At 44.3% G+C, this 19669-nt stretch overlaps 1 protein-coding gene across 7 annotated transcripts in view; it reads left to right on the forward strand.

The window, feature by feature from the left end:
• Nucleotides 1-1097: 1097 nt before the first annotated feature.
• The window catches only part of TRERF1 (transcriptional regulating factor 1), a 78923-nt gene continuing 60351 nt past the window's right edge, over nucleotides 1098-19669 (forward strand). Inside the window, exon 1 of one of the 7 annotated variants that reach the window (XM_028724754.2) lies at nucleotides 1098-2106. The gene's annotated coding sequence lies outside the window, so the exon portion shown is untranslated. Of the gene's footprint in view, nucleotides 2107-2344; nucleotides 2494-19669 lie in introns of those variants that run through there. The other 6 variants (XM_028724750.2, XM_028724752.2, XM_028724747.2 and 3 more) reach the window with 6 other exon arrangements.

Raw genomic sequence — 19669 nt, forward strand, 5'->3', positions numbered from 1 at the left:
CCTTTGAAACCCGGGAAATTTAAGGGACATCATCAATAAGGGACAGCAGTGGGACATCGCGCTGGGATAAAGAGGTTTCCCGCCAAATAAGGGACAGTTGACAGCTATGAGTGCGCCTATTTAGGAGGAGAGGACCCCTCACCCTGCAATCTTTATTGGTGGATCCCACTTCTGCCACCAAACAGTGACATTGCATTTGCTTAGCTCACTCCACCCAACTCCTCCTTCCTTGCATCAAAACTGGTCACACAACTCATTCCTGATCTGACACCTTTAGGCATGCTAGCAGGGAAAGGATTCAAACTCTTGGATCTTTCATCACAAATATACTACCAGTGCCACGTTTACAGTTTAATAGTGGACGTTTTATGAATGTGCTGGATGTAGCAAATCAAGTCCCCTGTAACGTATTGCATTTGATGCTATCCGAGCTGAGCTTATACCTGCAAAGGTTCATTCAAACAGGAAGATCATGAAGTAATGAACACGCATGCATGGAACTCAAATCTAAGTTACTAGCCAGAAGCACATCCAACGGCGGCTAAGTCATGCAAACACACCGCAAGGTTGCCAACTTCCCCTCGCAGCTTGGCTCCTGTGCCGTTAACGGCAGGCTTGACAACCAAGAACTAAGCCTTCCCCAGCATGCTGATGTCAATACGTATAGGCAAAGCTCCCCCTCCCCCACTTAAAAAAAAACCACGCTGCTTGCCACTCTACTGCAAAAGGCACAGGAGCCTTAAACAGGGGGGAAAGAAGACGCTGGCAACCTTAGGCAGCAATAAACGTCTTGCGCACACAAGCGCTCTTTTTAACCCGCGACTGCTTGCCAAAAAAATATATGAAAATGGAGAGCCATCTGACTGCGACGAATACTGCAAGTTTCTTTTCTGAGAAGTGCTGGGGAAGGGAGGCGGGGAAGAGAGCACCGCCCGCGGGCTCACGTCGGAGCGCTGCGCCAATCACAAGCCAGTGGGGGGCGCTCCCAGGAGGAGTCCCCCCCCACCTCCCCACGTTTTGCAGTCATGGCGTTAGGGGTGGGAGGGCGGCGGGGAAGCGTACAGTACGAGGAGCCCACACCCTGCTGCGAAGCGGCACTGTCTTCCTGCGTCTCCCCGACAAGGGAGGGGGCGGGCACAAAGCCAAACTCCCCTGGGCGCTTTCTTGCAGCGCGATCCTGTGGACGTTTCCTCGCGAGTCCCCGTGTGAATGGGGCTTGCTGCCAGGATTACAGTCTCAAGACATCCATATATAGGGCTTCGGGTGTGTTTGTTTTGCGGGGGGGGGCACAGTCTTATAAGCCCCGATAAATACTGCAGGCTTCATTTTCGAGCAAACACGCGTCGGATCGGGCCGCGTGCCTCCTCCAGGATGTGTTTCAAACGCACCCTCCTCCTCGGCTCCTTTGCAGAAATGGAACCCGCCCTCCGCCCAACTCTGCTCGAATTCAAGAAAGATCCGAGTTACGAAGCAGGGAACGAGGAAACGGCGCGCCATGCACGCAGGGTGTGTGTGTATGTTTGCACACCCCGAGCCTGGAGCGTCACCGGGGATCTCCTGGCCCCCGGGTGCAATTGCTGCTCGCCACCCGGGAAGCTGGCCCGGGGCGCCGCCGACAGCTCGGACAGGCAGCAGCGCATGGGGAGGTGGGTTTGTCCTCCGTACCTGCTGCATGGGAACTGCAGCCCTTAGAAAAGGGAAACGAGTGGGGCAGTGGAAAAGAGAGAGAGAGAGAAAACACCCTCCCTACTGAAAACCCCAGGAAGACACGCCGCTAAATTGCCGGAGTTTGCTCCCAGCCCGCAGGTCACTCCTTAAGACAGGAGACCCCGGCCAAGGGCTCCGCGCTCTGCTACTAACTGCCGCCACTGACACCTTACTTCCTGGTTTGCAAACTCAGGACCAGACCCATCTCGGCGGAGTGATTCGATTTTCTCTCCTAGCCTCCTCCCCTTTTTGCTTCTGCTTTCTCTCCCCCCCCCCTTCTTTTGCACGAAAATAATTTGACAGCGTTTTGCTGACACGGGGATTTTGCACCAGAGATTAAGAGAGAGGGGGGGCAGAGCCCCCACCCTAAAGTGGCATGCAAGGAATTTCATGCACAAGGTAAGTCCAGCTCCCTTGAGCTTCTCCTTCTGCGTGGGCATGGGAAAGAGCGAAGATTAGTTATTTCCACCTCTCTCCCCGTCTCCCCCCTGTACAGTCGCGGAGGGAAGGAGGGTGCATTGCACAGGGGGTGGGTGGGGGGGGGGGAGAAGAGGGGGCGGAGGCGGCGGGGTTGCGTGTAGATATGCAAGTATATATTTCCTGGCGGAGCGATATTTGTTTACAGCAAGAGCTTGTACTGTAAGCAAAGTAGGACCCGAGTAAATAGCAGCTCAGTAATAAATTAAAATTGCAATTGCCCCGTCGCTGCACAATATAGATCCATTATATGTATTAAAAACTGCGCCCACACGGACCCTGCATGCACTTGTTGCAGACTTGCACCAGGTAGGCAAAACGCTTAACAACTTCCATTCTTGCACGGAGCTTGCAAACTCAACTTTTTCTTTTTTTTTTAAGTTTGTAAGTTCACTCACTTTCGGTATGTAGGACTGAGTGGGCGAGGCCCTCCGTGTCTCCTGCTCCTTCCTGCAAGATATCCCAGCAGAAGGGAGAGACAGAAAAAGGAGATCATTAAGCCTGGCTATTATTATGATTATTATTTTATTATAAATAAATGTCCCCCTGGCTGCGTGCTTCCTTAAGTAAGGTGCAAGGCCGTGTTATTTTAAATCGGATCGAGGCGAGTCCTCGCACTGCGGGGGGTGGGGCGGGAAGAGGGCAGCGTGATCTTTTAAATCGAGTGCGTGTACAGGGAGCTGCCCGCGGTGTGGCAAGAGAACCATATGCGAGGATCTGGCAACGGCGGATCGCACACGCTGCCTTACCTACCTGCTCCCAGTCGGTGGGAAATTGGAAAGCGAGAGATTTGCATCTTGGCCACTCCCTAAGCCCGCACACCCATGCTTTCTTTCCCCGTAGCGTTCGCTTAGCATTCATCAAAAGGAAAGAGGCACTTAAAGTAAGATGGATGCAATTTTTTTTTTAAACAGAGATGAGTCAGTGCCTGAAAAAGCCCATAAATGAATACGGTTGTGTGTTGCGGTTGTGTTTCATATAAAAATATAGCAACCGGAGAAGGGGAATATGCAAGGCCGGTACTGAGACCATATATATTTTCCTTGTTTCCAGAGTCTTGACTCCGAGAGCGTTGCATGAACAGAATCCATATCTGCTTGTGTAATTTGGGTTAATGCAGGATTCACATGCTTCACCCAAGAGGTTAAAATGAGATCTGCAACTTTTCATTGATTAGTCAGTTTAAAAAAAATACCCTTTGACCACCCACAAAAGTTGTCTGGGTTAACCTGGTAGCAGTTTTATTTTAAACAGAATGTTTAATTATTTTTAAAACAAATATGTATGAAATTGTAGGCAACTGGGCTCCATGTTAGAAAAGCCACTTGTCCTTTTCTTGCATATTCATCCCTGAATTGTGCCTATGAGCATTAAGCTTAAAAGCAAAATATGCCTGTTTTTCTTTTGTTCATAAGCAGTTTTTTTAATTAATTAATCGTCTAAGGTGTCTTTAATCATATGTCAGCCCTGGTTTAAAATCCTCCAGAGTCAGTTTGTAGGTTTCCAGATGCATAGTGTGAATGTGGTTCTTGGCTATGAGATTAAAGTATATTAATGTGGGGGAAACCATGTGCCTAATTGGTTTGGAATCTCTTGCCAGCTGTCTAGTAGTTTTCAATGTGATATAATCTGCAGTGTTTACTAAAAAGCTGGTGGAGCATTGTGGTCAACAGCAAACCTGCATCCCTGCTCAGAAGTTAGTCCCACTGTGATCAATAGGACTTAACTGCTTAGTGTGTTTAGGACTGGAGCGTGGAGCTAGATCTCCACTTTTAGAAGACCAAGACCAACCCACTCTCTTGTGGCACCTTCAAGACTAACCTTAAAGGTTAGGAATTCCTTAAGGGTTGTTACGGCCTGAGCCAGAGGTCGGAAACCAAGGTATTTTTGTGTGGCTAGAAAATGGTGTCCTTCAACTCCTGCCTCATATTGGCCTGAATGGAAGCTAGATTTGGGTGTAGAGAAACTAGCCTACTGTACAAAGAAGGTAGAACTTTTGTTGCCCTTTCCATTTTTGCTTCTGGGCTACTGAAAGGAAGCCTGGAAGGGAATGTGGCCCTGGTAGGTTCCTCATCCTGGCCTGAGTCTTGGTGGAACTTCCATCAGCTGCATGAATCATCAGGGTAGGTTACCAGACATGTGCACCAGTGATTGGGGTGGGGCATTTTTCTTTTTAGGGAGTGACATTTTAAGCATTGAGTTTTAGAGGGAAACAAAATGCTTTCCAAATGAACCTACCCAGACCCTGAGATCATCTTCTGAGGCCCTTCGTCGTGTGCCTCCTCCAGGAGAGGTCTGGAGGGAGGCAACACAAGAACAGGCCTTTTCTGCAGCGGCTCTCCGTTTAAGGAATTTTCTTCCCAGGGAGCTTCTGCTGGCGCTTTCGTTACAGACCTTTAGGTGCCAGGTGTAAACATTTCTCGTTAAGAAGGCCTTTGGCTGATTGACATCCAATGCCCTTTTAAAAGGTAGTGGGAAGTACAGTGATACCTCGGGTTACATACACTTCAGGTTACAGACGCTTCAGGTTACAGACTCCGCTAACCCAGAAATAGTACCTCGGGTTAAGAACTTTGCTTCAGGATGAGGACAGAAATCGTGCCCTGGCGGCGCAGCAGCAGTGGGAGGCCCCATTAGCTAAAGTGGTGCTTCAGGTTAAGAACAGTTTCAGCTTAAAAACGGACCTCCGGAACGAATTAAGTACTTAACCTGAGGTACCACTGTAGGTTGTTTATTTGGTTGCTTTTATTTTTATTATGTATTTTGTGATTCTATATTGTGATTTTATGTTTTAACTGCCCTTAGAATTGTGGGTATAGAGTGGCATACAGATTTAACTAATTAATAATAATAAATGCAAAAAGTACAGGCTCTGACTGTTTTGTTGCAGAGGTATTGCAAGGTTTATTCACATATTGTATGGTAAGCAGTTGTTCTGATGCAATGTGTCTCTACTCTGGTCTCCATGTTTCTCTATCGCCTCCAGACACAGTGGTCCAGCCGCTTTGGAGCCCCTCTTTGAGAGGGCGCTTGGAGAAAGGTCTTTGTAGAGGACCTTGGGGCATGGGTACAGGTGCATGGGGGGGGGGCGTTCTTCATGTCCCAAGCCATCTTAAGGTTTTCTATGTCAAAATCAGCATTTTGAATCTGGCTGGGAAGCAATTTGGAAGTCGGTGAAGGTATATGTTCTGAACATGTTCAGGGTTGCTATATAAATCAGAGTCCCGGGAAAGTATCCTGGGAACTATAGTTTGTTAAGGATATACAGTCACTTTCCTTTAGTATCAAAGAGGATACAGTGGTGCCTCGCAAGACGAAAACAATCCGTTCCGCGAGTCTCTTCGTCTAGTGGTTTTTTCGTCTTGCGAAGCAACCCTATTAGCGGATTAGCGGCTATTAAAGGCTTAGCGGCTTAGCGGCTAAAAGGCTATTAGCAGCTTAGTGGCTTAGAAAAAGGGGGGGGGGAGCGAAAAAAATCGCAAGACTTTCAAGACGTTTTCGTCTTGCGAAGCAAGCCCATAGGGAAATTTGTCTTGCGAAGCAACTCAAAAACGGAAAACCCTTTTGTCTAGTGGGTTTTTCGTCTTGCAAGGCATTCGTCTTGCGGGGCACCACTGTATAAGGTTGTTTTAAATGTGTTTAAAAGGTGTTGATGTTAACAGTTGAGGCATGAGCCCAACTACACCTTTTGGGGGGTCTGCTTTTGTGTGCATGGGTGGATGTAAGAAAATTGCCAGGCTTCACCATGCTTTGACCCAAGTACTACTCCTCTTTGGAAAGAGTGTGTATGTATGAGTGTGAGAAGTAATAAGTGTGGTGGTGTAGTGTAGTGGTTAGAGTGTTGGACTAGGACTTGGGAGATGAAGGTTCAAATCCCCCGTCCACTATGAAACGCAAACATAAAATGAGGAGAATCATGTATGCCACCTCGAGGTCTTTAGAGGAAATGGGGAGTTGTAAATGTAAAAATAAATTAAATAACAATAATGAGAGCTGCTGTACCCCTGATAGCAAAGAGTGAGTTATGAGCAGGAAGTTTTTGGTTCAAATGGTAGCTTACCCACAAACTTGTTATATGGCATAAACAAAGCTCCTATCTCTCAGCCACCCCGTTGGGTAAGTTGCTGTTTTTCTGTCCATCTCCACGTTTGCAATACAGTGATAATAAGACTTCATAAGCGATGTTCATAAAAAATCACTGTGAACCCTTAAAAGCTTTCTTACTAAGAGTGTCCCTGAGCATGTGCAGTGTCTCACAGGCTTGGCTTGAGTTTAGGAGACAGAGCATTGCTTCTAGAAATATCTGTTTCTGCACCTGTTTCTCTGGAATTGAACCACTGGAATCTAGGGCGCTTATCTGATCAAAGGAAGTTGATAAATCAGTTGAGTTTTTAATAGATTAAAAGTGGCATTTTCTCCTTTGCGTAAGTACTTCTAGCAACAATGATCAATGCTTGCTAAAAGAATATGTTTTGCGTGATTGATCTGTGATACCTTTTAAGTTTATTAAATGTTGTTTAGCTGATTAAACAAACTGTTTATTTGACTGTAGGTGGTATCCCTATTGGAAACCACCTCAAGTTGTGTACTTCTTTCTAAGTTCTGTAAAGATTTAAGAAAAACATGGTGAGATATGTAAGAGGTACCACCAAGTAGCCTCTCTCAAGCTTCCAAGACTTTGAAGGACCTGAAAGTTTGACACACTTCCTCTTGTGGGAATGGATTACCAGCCACTTGGTTGGTTTGAAATTCATTTAATTTTTGAATTTTCGGGGGGAAACGTTTTCAGTAATACACCCAGGCATTGTGTTGTATTAGAATCGGACGTTAGGGGCACTGCAGGGTACTTAAAATGCTTAGTGCTTAAAATGCTTAGTGTGCTCAGCATAGCTCAGATATGCCTCTGGGCAGATAAAGATGGTGGATGGGGTCTCATTGGCACTGTGTTTGCTGTGCATTGCACACAACCACACTGTAAGCAAAGGATGTGGCTGCTTCATTCCCTAGCCTTCTTATGGCACATGCAGGTCCTATATATGCAGAACTAGATTTCCCCCTTTTTGGAGAAAGCTTTTCCTGTGCAAAAGTTAATGCTTTTTTAAATTTTCCGTGTTTGTGGTGTTTTCATGAAGAATTATCTGTATGTTGTTTTGTCTTCCCCCAGCATACGTCTCTGGTTTATGATAAGAAAAGCTTATACATAAAATAATAGCAACGACACTGTGCATTTCAAAGGCATTTGCTTGTAAACCCTCAATTTTGCATTTAAAGCAAAACTGAACGATGCGCTTGATTTTGCGAGATCCATGTGTGTCTGACAAAATGAATCGTTCACTGTAGTTTTTCAGCACATCTCTGCAATTTTAATTCACTTTGAAATAAGGCAGGTTGTGGGTGGCTTCCACATTCACTTGTTCTGTAGCTGAAAAGATTAGAAGACATTGTGAGTCCTGTGTTCCGTTCTGGCACCACATCCAGGTGTAGACCAGTGATTCCCAAATTTTGGGGGGCCACCACCCCATTGGTTCCATAAACGCATCTCCAGTGCCCCCCACCTTACCTGGTAAAAAGGCATTATTCAGGTTTGCAGGACCCACTAAGGAAGATAATAACAAAATAAAATTCAATTAATTGCACATTTATTCAAAATCTAATCAAAACTATTTAGCACAATCAATTCAGCAAAAGTGATGAGCTTGGTCCAATGATACCAGCTTTCAAAAGTCTGAGAGTCATTTACACCTCTAGGTAATCGCACTGCGCTCTACTAGGGGTGGTATCATTCACTTTAGGAACCACTGGTGTTGACCAATTGGAATGAGTTCATTGGTCAGGGGTAGGAAATACATGTCCTAAGACAGGGGTCTGCAACCCGCGGCTCCGGAGCCGCATGTGGCTCTTTTACACCTTTGCCGCGGCTCCGGGGTGGATACTAGTGAGGGGAGGAGGCGCATTGTGCGCCCCGACACTCCCCACTGTGGTGGGTGCTGTACTGGCTGTGATGTCGCATGGGGGCAGTGCGTGCATTAGTCACGCACCGTCCCGACGTCACCTTCCCACCCGCTATCAGATCGGAGGGCAGCGGCGCGCATGCTTTAAATGTCGCAATGGTTTTGCGGCTCCCAGGTGTTTTTTTCTTCGGAAACGGGTCCAAGTGGCTCTTTTTGTCTTAAAGGTTGCAGACCCCTGTCCTAAGAGGATTGGAAGCCTGCAGCTCAGTAGCAGAGCCTCTGCCTTGCGTGCAAAATATGCCATCTTAAATCCTGTGTATCTGCAGGTAGGGTTGAAACCCTGGAGAGCCATTGCCAGTCAAATAAGATAATATGGAGCTAGATGGACCAGTGGACTGACTCAGTATGGCAATTTCCTATGTTCCCAACTGGGTAGAATTATGGAATTGTAGTGATGGAAAGGGACCACAAGGGTCACCCAGTCCAACCCCCTGCAGTGCAGGAATTTTTTAGCCCACTTCTAGTCTGCGGGGACCTCACCTGTCTCCCAAGAATTCTCAAAGATCAGGATTCCTCAACCTCGGCCCTCCAGATGTTTTGAGACTACAATTCCCATCGTTCCCTGACCACTGGTCCTGCTAGCTAGGGATCATGGGAGTTGTAGGCCAAACACATCTGGAGGACTGAGGTTGAGGAAGCCTGTCAAAGATTATAGGCATACTTCTGTTGATGCAGCCTAGAATAGCATTAGCTTTTTTGGTTGCTGCATCACACTCTTGACTCAGGTTAAGCTTGGAGTCCACTAAGACCCCAATGTCCTTTTCACATGTGTTTCCAGTAAGCTAGGTGCCCCCATCTTAGGTTTGTGCATCTGGTTCTTCCTTCCCAAGTGCGAAACTTTTCATTTGTCCCTATTGAAATTCATTTTGTTAGTTTGGGCCTAGGTCTCCAATCTGTTAAGGTCTCTTCCTTCTCTGGGTAGTGGCATGAGTCGTTCTCTGCAATGTGCCTTCCCCAGCCACCTTGGTGTATTCTGAGGTCTGCAGTTGTCCTTGCTCCTCCGGCTGTTGCTTTGGATTTCCTGCATGAAGCAGGCTGCATTGGAGAACCAGTGGCCCTTTTGATGTTGTTAGACTCCCAGCTCCCATCAGCCCCAGTCAGCACGGGCAGTGGTCAAGGATGATGGGCGTTGTAGTCCAGCAACATCAAGAGGCTTACAGATTCCCCATCCCTGGCCTACAAAGTCTTGCATGATGCTGTATTGGGGGTTGCTTCTCAGGCTAGGTCTACAGTATTCCTTCATTGTGCCATACAGTGGTACCTCTGGTTACGTACTTAATTTGATCCGGAAGCCTGTTCTTAACCTAAAACCATTCTTAACCTGAGGTACCACTTAGGTAATGGGACCTCCCGCCACCGCATGATTTCTGTTCTCATCCTGAGGTAAAGTTCTTAACCCGGGGTACTACTTCCAGGTTAGTGGAGTCTGTAACCTGAAGTGTTTGTAACCCGAGGTACCACTGTAGTGTTATGTGCTTTAAAAATATATAAGAACTATACACCATGCTATGACATTTAACATACATTTGCCCAAGAGACCTCATTATACTAAGAAAATTCAATAGTAAAGGCAGCTAATTAGATGAGGGGAAAGTTTGTAGCGGAATCCAAAAATGTATACTCAGAAACAAGCGCTATTGAATTCAAGAAGAGGGGTTAGGATTTCAGCCTTAACAAAAGTGATTTTATCTATATATAATTCTCAAGAGAGTGTCTTTAAAGAACTATATTTGTGGAGTTCGCATTGGCATGTGCAAGATCGATCCCCATATTTGACAGCTGCATTGACAGCTGTAATACTAGATGATCCTCACAGTGCCTCAAACTCTACAATTTTATGACTTTATGTCTTGTAAAAAATTAAGTATTTTTGTCTGCTTGTAAGATATAGTGATGGCCTGGCCACCAGCTTGGATGGAGAGAGGAAGAACCATGTACTTCACCTTGAACTTTGTGGAGGAAAGGTGGAATCTAAATGTGATGGTGATGATTTTTTATTATTATTTTTTTTAAAAAAACACCCCATAGTTTTTGCTTAGTTCAGATGTAATGGCAACCTATAATTTGCCACAAAACTGGAAGTCAGGGAACATGCAAGCTAGGGGCATGCCATGTATCGTCACAAGCAGTTTGCTGCTTCGTTGTAGTGTGCTAAGCACTTGAGAATGCGACTACGTGTGAGTTTGAGGAAGTCTGCAATGTGGAATGTAGAAGAATGTGGGCAGGCACAAGTATATGGATCGTTCATGCTGGATCAGTGCTCTGCGTCAGGATTGGGGAACCTTTTTTTTTTTTGACATTCTATTCTGAGCAACCTTCTCAGGGCAACATGCCAATTGTAGGTGGAGTCGGAGGCAAAAGCAGGCAGAGCAGTGACTCTAAATTTTGCTTTCATGTAGTGGGCACTCCTATCTCCATTCACGCAAGCAAGAGACAAACACCAAGAGTTGAAGGACACAATCCAGGCAGGAAAAAACAATCAAGGCCAGAGAGGGCTGTGGCCTGGGGAGAGGAGGTGTGGCTTGGAGAAAGTGCCAAGGGCCAAATAGAGAAGTCCAGAGGGCCACATTTGGTTTGCCAACCCTTCTCTGCATGGACCCTTAGTCTAAGGCAGGCATAGGCAAACTCGGCCCTCCAGATGTTTTGAGACTACAATTCCCATCATCCCTGACAACTGGTCCTGTTAGCTAGGGATGATGGGAGTTGTAGTCCTAAAACATCTGGAGGGCCAAGTTTGCCTATGCCTGGTCAAAGGTACCATGGGCAGTTCATATGTTCTTACCTGCTGTTTGTATTTTCCACCCCTGTTTCTACGCTGCGTGTGGCCACGTTGGAAAGGTGCGCATATGTTACTTGGTTTATGACATTGACTCATAGCTGAATGTGTGCATTGTTGTTCCATGCCCTGGTAACTTCCATCTTGGTCTACTGAAAGGCGCTTTGTGTGGGGATACCCGTGAGGTTGGTCTGGAAGATGCACCAAGTGCAAAATTCAGTGGCTCAGCTGCTCAGTGCAAGGGCCAAATATCTCCTCCATGTTACATAGTGCTGAGAGTCTTGTACTGGCAGTCCTCTATTGGACTTAGTTGAAGGTGCTGATTTTGGTGTACAACACCCAGTGCAGCTTGGGAACAGGATACCTAAACAATCATATCACCCCTTATATACCCAGTCAAACACTATGCTCTGCAGATAGAGGGACTCCTGCAGATACCATTTCATCAGGAGGTCCATTCCATTTGATGCAGAAATTGGACCTTTGGTGTTGTGGCATCTACCTCTTGGAATTCCCTCCAATTGTGTATCAGACAGGTGCCATCTCTGTTGTCTTTTGGTGCATATTGAAGATTGTCCTTTTCCAGCAAACCTTTTAAGTGAAGGTTTTTGTCCTTTTTCATCTACATTGGATTAGAAATAGTGTGTTTTATAAACACACACATTTTTGAAGCACTTTGGGATGTTTTCTAGGAAGTAATTTATAAATTAAATGAACAAAATTAGCTTGTACTGATATGAAAACTCCAAGAGCTTGGCAGCAACTCTTGGCGAGTTGAAGTATTGCGGGTTTTTCTGGAAAATTTTGAATTGAAAAATTTCCCTCTGTACGTTAGGGTAAGCTGCCTTCGGAAAAAATCATTTTGCATCAGAAAATTTTGTGATGTCTTAGAGAGGGATTTAATTTAGCATCTTTATGATGTACTTGCTCTGTAATACAGATGGTTATAGATATGTTTTATGTTTATGTTGAGTGTTTACTGGCGGTTTGGTTTGTCTTCAACAAGTAACAAAAAAGTTAGCATTTCTATTTTACTCATAGCTGTCAACGTTTCCCTTTTTTAAAGGGAAATTCACTTATTCTGAATAGGATTCCTCGGAAGAAAAGGGAAAAGTTGACAGCTCTGATTTTACTTGCATTTAGTAATCAAAGCTAAAAACTTTGAAACTGCTAAGCTTGCCTCGTGTTGTATTTGAAGTTGGCACCCGTTCATGGTTAGTCATGAACTTAGAAGATTTTCTATGGGGAAAAATAAATCACTGGGGAGAAAATTCCACCACACATTGTTGGTGGTGAATTGTGAGGCAAAGGGTATTAAACACAGCGATACACGAGAGGTTGTCAGAAGGCTCCAAACTGAGATAACATATGCGATTGATGGTCCCCTTAGGGTAGTTATTTTCAAAATTCCTGCCGGCTTCCTTATTGCTTTGTCTGATGTGGGACCTTGAAACACCTCAGCTGACATTCACACAAAAAGGTTTTAAAGTTGCAGGTGCAGCCTCTACTTAAGAATTGAAGGCATCACTAACTTGTATTACTAGGGCTGTTTGTTGCGTGGCGAGTTCCCGCCCCCCACCAAGATAAATAAACACACGAGACACCATAATTAAGGTTAATTGGGCGAATTAGGCCACAACTTTATTGAATTCAGGAATGAGAAGCATTGGCTTAGGCATTGGTCCTATCGACTATCCGGCTCCAGCCCATTTGCTGGAGACACGGGGAAGGGTTAACACTAATCGGGGGAGTCTCCCGCCGAGGCACGTCAGCTAGGAGCTCCCCCGGGTCACCGCTCTGGGGCGTGCCTTTGGCCCTCACCTCCATAGGCTTCGGACAGGGCCACGCCCCCCGGAGCCCTTTAACGGACCACCCTTCGTTCATTGGGGGGAGGTGATGGCGTTCCTCCCCCCCCCCACACATCCTCTTAACCCCATCTTACCAATGCCTACCGCCAATGCCGAAGAGTTGTGACGAGTTGCTACGAGGTAGGTGAAAAACCAAAAGGCTGTAAATGGCCAATTGGGAAAAATTCCTACCATGCCCCTTGCGGCGACAGACCGAAGTCCATAGCAAAGTCAGACCTACCTAAAACCCCCAACTAAAGGGAGGGAGGGTGGGAAAACGTGGGGGCTAGCCGGAGAAGAGAGGGCGAGCCCCCTCCGCTCCGGCCCTAAATAGGGCAAGCCACGCCCCCCCCAGCCAGCCGATTGGCTGGCTGGGAGGCGTGGACGGTCGGGATTCCCCTGTTCTCGCGGGGGCTGCACCCAGCCCCCGCTCACGTGGGGAGGGCGTGATGCCCGCAACCCCACCTCCTGGGGCAGGCCCAGAAGTGGCTTTGTCAGGCTGCTTAGCATAAGTGAATGCAAATCTTGAGAGAAGTTGTGAAACTACCTCCTGAGGGAAGTTTGCCAGGCCCTACTCTTGATTGGATATCAGGAGCGAGGTGAAGACTTCAGTGTTCTGGTGAGCATTTGAAGTGTCTGTTCGAATGTTTAAGATTATGCTGCAGTTGATGTGCAGTTCTGCTGCTACAATCTCGTTTTTCACCCTGGTGCTGTTGGGAATTTTCATTATGCGGTGTTTTAACGAAGGGAAGTTTCTGTTTATTGAAAGTTACGTATGATGAGAGGCAGAGTTTTGTGGTGGAACACACAAATTTAAAATTTGTGTGGACAACAGCAGAGTGCTCCATTCTAGTTGAACAGTGGCTGGGATTTCGCCAGTCTCCACATGTGTATTGACTGTTGACTGTAAAAGGAAAGCCAGTTACACAATTAGACTCTCTGACTTTTACTGCATACTGTATATTCCACTTTGGTTTACTTCTGATTGATCTGATGTTTTTCTATATAGAGTGTACATTTCCCTTGCAATAATTACTGGCAAGATTGAACACCCTTTTTAGAACGGGTGAGTGGGCATATAAAATAAATTTGGTGGTTGGTTGTTTAGCCAAAGTGTTCAGTTTGTAAGTCCAATGGCTAATAACTAAAATGAAAGTTAGGAAGTTACCCTGTGCAGTTGTGGCATCGTAAGCTACTATTGACTAAGACTCCCCAAGCTGATTAATGATTTGCTATTTAGATTCAAATCAACTCATAAAAAATAATCAGTATTATAGCTTGGAAGGGAAGGAATTCCAAAGGTTGTTATCGGGAAAGGAGAAATGAACTCATAGGCTTTTACTTGCACCAGGGTTTTATTTTGGTAAAGTAAGGGCATCTGTACTTGGCAACACAGAACTAAAGTAGGACAACTCACTAGAGTAGGTGTGAAATGCTGTCTTAAGAGATGTGAGGCATAGGTTGAGTGTTGTAGGTAAAAATGAAATGTGATGAACTTAAGCTGCCTTTATACTGAGTAGGAATGGAAGGATCTGTCATTCTGCCAATATTAGTCCCCCCCCCAGCACAAAATGCAGTTTGTGCATTTTCTTTTTAAAAATACACATGCAAATTATTATATGCATTTCTGTATGTAGTTTTGACTGATGTACACATTTATGCAAGCAGTTTCTTTTAATATGATTTTTTGGTAATTTTAACTGGGGCTGATGGGAGTTGGAGTCCCAAGTTCATACCACCCAGCTCTCGCTTCTGGAGCTGGGTCTAAAAGTTTACTTCAAACTGCAGAAAAGATAGGGAAGCAAAATAAATATTGTGGTACATAGTCAGCTGCTAATGACATAGAAAAGAAAGCACCGTTCTATTTTGTCACCTCTGAAGTGTTGACATCCCATGTTTTGGCTGAATACCAAATGTATACGAGAAAAGTACAAAAGCAGCGCTACCTCAAAAAAGTTGTTTTTGAGTGATGAAGGTTTTAAAAAAGGATTGGCTTGGTTTTGCTTTAAACTTAACTGGATATGCAAAATCCCTCCAAAATGGGATCTAAGATTTCCAGTTATAGCAAAGTAATAAAATTGTATTTTATTTTTTTTAAGGATTTGTCTGTTAGGTTAAATTTTAGGCTCCTTTCAAATTCACACGTTGGTTCAAACCATAAACAATGCAATGAGAGCTAATTGAAAAGCCAAATCCAAACGATGTTATTTCTTTTTCTACCTTTAATGTAGCAATTTGAAGTCAAATATGGTTCAGGGCTTGAAATGTGCTTGCAGAAAATCAAGTTGGGACTTGTGCAGTTTTGGCGGTTGGCATCGTTAAAATAATGCAGAGGCAAAGTGCATGCACACAAACTGAAAACAACCCAAAGTGTTAGCTATGCAGCTTAAACTATTTAATCAGTTTTTATTAAAACTTACTACTGCTGGACTCAATTATAGACTAAAATACTACAGAAATGATGTGCAGTCAAGTCCTAAGCATGTTTACTGAGAAGTCAGCACTTACTGAATCCCAAAGGGCTTGTTCCTAGGTACATAAGTGTGGTTAGGGCCAAAGCTTTAAACATTACCCAATCTCTGATATTTCTTGTGTTGGTCTTAAAGCCTATATTATTCTTAGTGTTGAATAACCAGTGCCAGTGAGATGATATCTTACGCACTGCGTAAAGCAGAGGAATAAATTTCTGTGGAATAAGAGCTTTTAACCTTGAAAGGGGTATACGTGTCTGCTGTGGAAACAGAGCAGACATAACATCCAAGAATTCGTTGCAAAGAATGCAAGGGGGCAGAAATTGAAATGGCGAGATATAAATGTAGCAAACCAACAAATTGTTCGCCTTTCCTCCAAGGAACTTGAGGTGATGTTCATGCGCAGGTGCTGCCCCCCCCCCCCCACTATTCTATCCTCTCACAACATCCCTGTGAGGTGAGTTAGGCTGTGAGATTGTGTGACTGGTCTCAGGTCACCGGGGGGGGGGGGCTTGTGGCTGCAAGAGGATTTGAACTTTGGTCTCCCTAATTCTTGTCTGACACTTGCAGTGTCAAGCAGAAGGTAGACAGGGATCTGGGTAGACCAGTAAGGGAATCTGGGTAGACCAGAAAGGGTTTCTGACTCACAAATAGGAATAAAACATTTCCCTCACCTAAATGCAGCTGCTGAAATGAAGAGAGCTAACCAGAGGTGCTGCAAGAGGACCATGAACTGACTTCAGTTCTGGTACTGAAAGCATAATTTTAGGCTCAGAATATGCTCAGAAGGACCCTTGTTTTTGAATCTTTGCGTGTACAGTATTCAGCTCCTGGCTCCTGTTGGTAAATATTGGGGTTCCAGAAAATATCAAAGGAGATCAAAGAAACCTAAAGTCTGCCCATTGCTGCTGTAACCCCAGTACCACAGCGGCTTCTCAGATTTCTCCAAAGAGCTTTGTGAGAGCTTGGTTAAAAAACAAACCATCAAATTCACAAAATGGTGTTGGAAGGGGGAGTTGCATTGCTTATTTACCAGCATTCAGCACAGGCACTAGCATGTCATCGTCCTCATGGCATAAACAGAAGGAATTAGTCTCAGGTCCTAGTCCAGCATTCAAACCACTTCCCCAACTGGCCTCCTTGGGATGAAGTGTTTGATGCAAATCCACTAAATTACCGGAGGAAGATTTGTTTAATGCCTGGAATTGGCTTTTTTAAAAGAAGATGTGATCAAGATGCAAGTGTATGCTTTAAACCAATGGTTGGGTATTATTAACAGCAAGACTTATTGCAACTAGGTATTGGAGATATATGGAAGGAGCCTCTGATGGATTGTTATAATAAAGTCTGGGAATCGGCACTTGTTTAGAAACTCACCAATAAACTTAGAAGGGCACAAGGTTTAAAACAAAAGGACTTCTTTGCGGTAGAATGAAACTGCTTCATTAAGCATACAGTGAAGAATGACTATACAGGACTTCATATCAGCATTCTAGGTTGCTTTGATCATTTTTTTTGGGTTATCCTTTGAGGAACCTGTGAAAATAAGGATTTATGATGTGGACTTGTGTGGACTGCATTTGGATGCAGACTTAATCTCTCGGCGAGGGTGAGGGTTAAATTAGTCACTTTTCTTTTCAATTTCTGTATTTATATTGTTTTGTAATATACTTACAAAAACAATAGCAACAGCCCTGTGAGGTAGGTTAGGCTACGAGACCAGTGACTGGGCCAACGTCACCCAGGGAGCTTCATGTCGGAGTGCAGATTTGAATCCTGACCTCCCAGGTCCAAGTGCAGCATGCCAACCATTACATCAAGTGACTGCCTTCTGATTGTATGTGGATATGTTTTTTGGTGGAAGATTACATTTTCCCATTGATAAAATGCTATAATTTAAGTGTGAGTGTTGGTGTCTTCCTTTTAAGCAGCAGTAAGTTCTTCAGTAACTACTGTGCATTTAACACACAAGTAAGTCATTATAAAGTAAGTCAAGTAAGAGAGGTCATTTGAACTGGGTAGGACCCCTCTAAACTCTCCCCAGGCTAAACCCCGTACTGTCACTGCATCGTGCCCCAGTTGTTCTTGTCTGACTGGAATCTATGTTTATTAATTTATTTAGACCACTACTGTACTGCTAGACAGAGAGCAGTGCACAGAAATCTAAAACAGCAACCAGAAATCTGACCAAAAACACACACACAATAAAAAGATAAATACAAATTACTAATAAATGTATACTGATATCTGTTCCTTTTCCTTCTGGCACAATTTCCCAATCACCCAGCCTCTTGGCTCTCATCCATGATCCAAACAAACTCACAGAATCATGCCCCTCACACACACAAAATAATCTCACAACGAAGAGAATTCCTGGAACCTTCTGACATCACCCTAGTCTCTCACACTAAGCTTGCTTTTATGGACAGGCACCATGATTGATGGAGCTTTCTCGGGTTGTCCATAGCTGTGTCCCTGCTCAGCACCTTGTTTGCTGCATGGCACACACACACAATCCCAAGCTGCAGCGGGTTTAGTTTGGTGAGTTTCCTGTGTTGTGTGTAAAACAGAGAGCAAATAGGGCACTCTTCCACTCTGTGGTCTCGAACTCTCTTAATGCCTCTTGCTTGGCTGGGTGGTGGAAACGGAGGGGGTGTGAGTGTGTGTAGACACTGGCCTACGTACAATACAAAGGTAACCTTGACATTTGATGCTCCATCTACTTTTGCTTCACTGTGCATTGGCATGTGGTCCCTTGCCCTGAAAATGGCTCCCCATCCCTTGTCGTAGAAAGACAGTTGCCCACAAAGCCAACTGCAGCTGATTTCATGCTGAAAGGAACTTTGCTGCAAGGCTGGCCTGTAATCTTCAGTTGAAGGTCATCCCTGGTCTCCCCCATCTGGGATTTAGCCCAGCTAGCAGACATAACAATTCTGTGATTGCTACGTTTATTTTGCCCTCCTTCCTTTTCAGTGCTCACCCCACCTTTTTTTAATTAGTCTAAGACTGAGTTTTGACCAAGCTGTGGGAGGCAGTGGAAGACAGGAGTGCCTGGCGTGCTCTGGTCCATGGGAGTCGGACACAAAGAGTCGGACACGACTAAACGACTAAGCAACAACAACAAGACTTGAGTCGTCAGACCAGACAGTGCAGAACAGTAGTGGGGTTTCTGTGGCCCTCTGTATGTTGTTGGACTCTAGCTTTCATCAGACTCATCCATCAAGATTAATTGACGAGGTTGACTTAGTAGCGCAACAGCCATTGGAGTTAGGCCTCTATCCCTGGTTTAGAATCTAAGCAAGCCTAATTGCTGTACAGGGATGAGGAAAATAAGGAGTAGAATAGATCTTCTGCTGCTCTTCTGCCAGAATAGCACCTCCTGCTGTAGCGTCGTTGAGATTTGCTTCCTCAGAAGGCCGACCTTTCTCCGTCATTGAATAGGTATCGGGAAACGGTGAGAATTTATTTTCTGTCCTTTTCTGTGCTTCCGGAGAAGCTTACTATCTCGGCATGTCATGCTATCCTTTCAAGTTTATCTCTATAGTCTTCCTATTTTAAGATTTCAGTTGTTTCATCTGGCTTCTTGGTGTTGGGTTAGATCAAAGCCCTCTGTTGCGTACTCTGAAAATAGATAAATCAAGCGAGGCTTGTGAAAATATTTCAAGGCTTATTATGGTGTGAAGTGCTTTTTGTTTAATTTCCTGTTAATTCCCCCCCCCCCCCAAGAAAGCAGTGTTTTTATTGTAAATGTTGCTTTTAAACTTTTATTAGGATATACATTCTATTTTTCTTCAGCTTATTAACAACATAACCTTTAAAAACTTCTTCTTATTTCTTAGCCTTTTCATATGTTTATTATACTTGGCTATCATCTAAATAGAATCTAAAAACTTTTTTAAAGTGTAAAATTATATCTTATTTTATCCATAACTTCTTACTAAGGTTTTATTACCTTTTCATTTTAGGATCTTTATGTGAAAACTTTGAACAAAATGAAACTTTTATACAAACATTACTCAATATTCTTTTTCATCTTTCTTTCTTTCTTTCTTTCTTTCTTTCTTTCTTTCTTTTAAAAACACTTTCCTGCTTTATAGCTTTTTCTTTTTTAATGCCTGTGTTCATTTTAGATCTATTACATCAGGTTGGTTTTTTAAAGGTCTGAGTTAAAGCCGCTTCAGAATTATTGATTTCTTTTGTGCAAAGTCATCAACCTGGTTTCTGTGTTTCTGTCCTGTTAGCTTAGGGTGAATACTTTTAATACATTTATAATGCAAATGAATTCTATAAGGGTTAAAATGTTTTGTAACTTAGCTTTATACATTTTTAAATGTGTATCATTCAGGCACACATTCCAAGGAGCTAGAATTAGCCGTGTCT

Source organism: Podarcis muralis, chromosome 3 (genome assembly GCF_964188315.1).
Source record: "Podarcis muralis chromosome 3, rPodMur119.hap1.1, whole genome shotgun sequence".
Lineage (NCBI taxonomy): Eukaryota > Metazoa > Chordata > Lepidosauria > Squamata > Lacertidae > Podarcis > Podarcis muralis.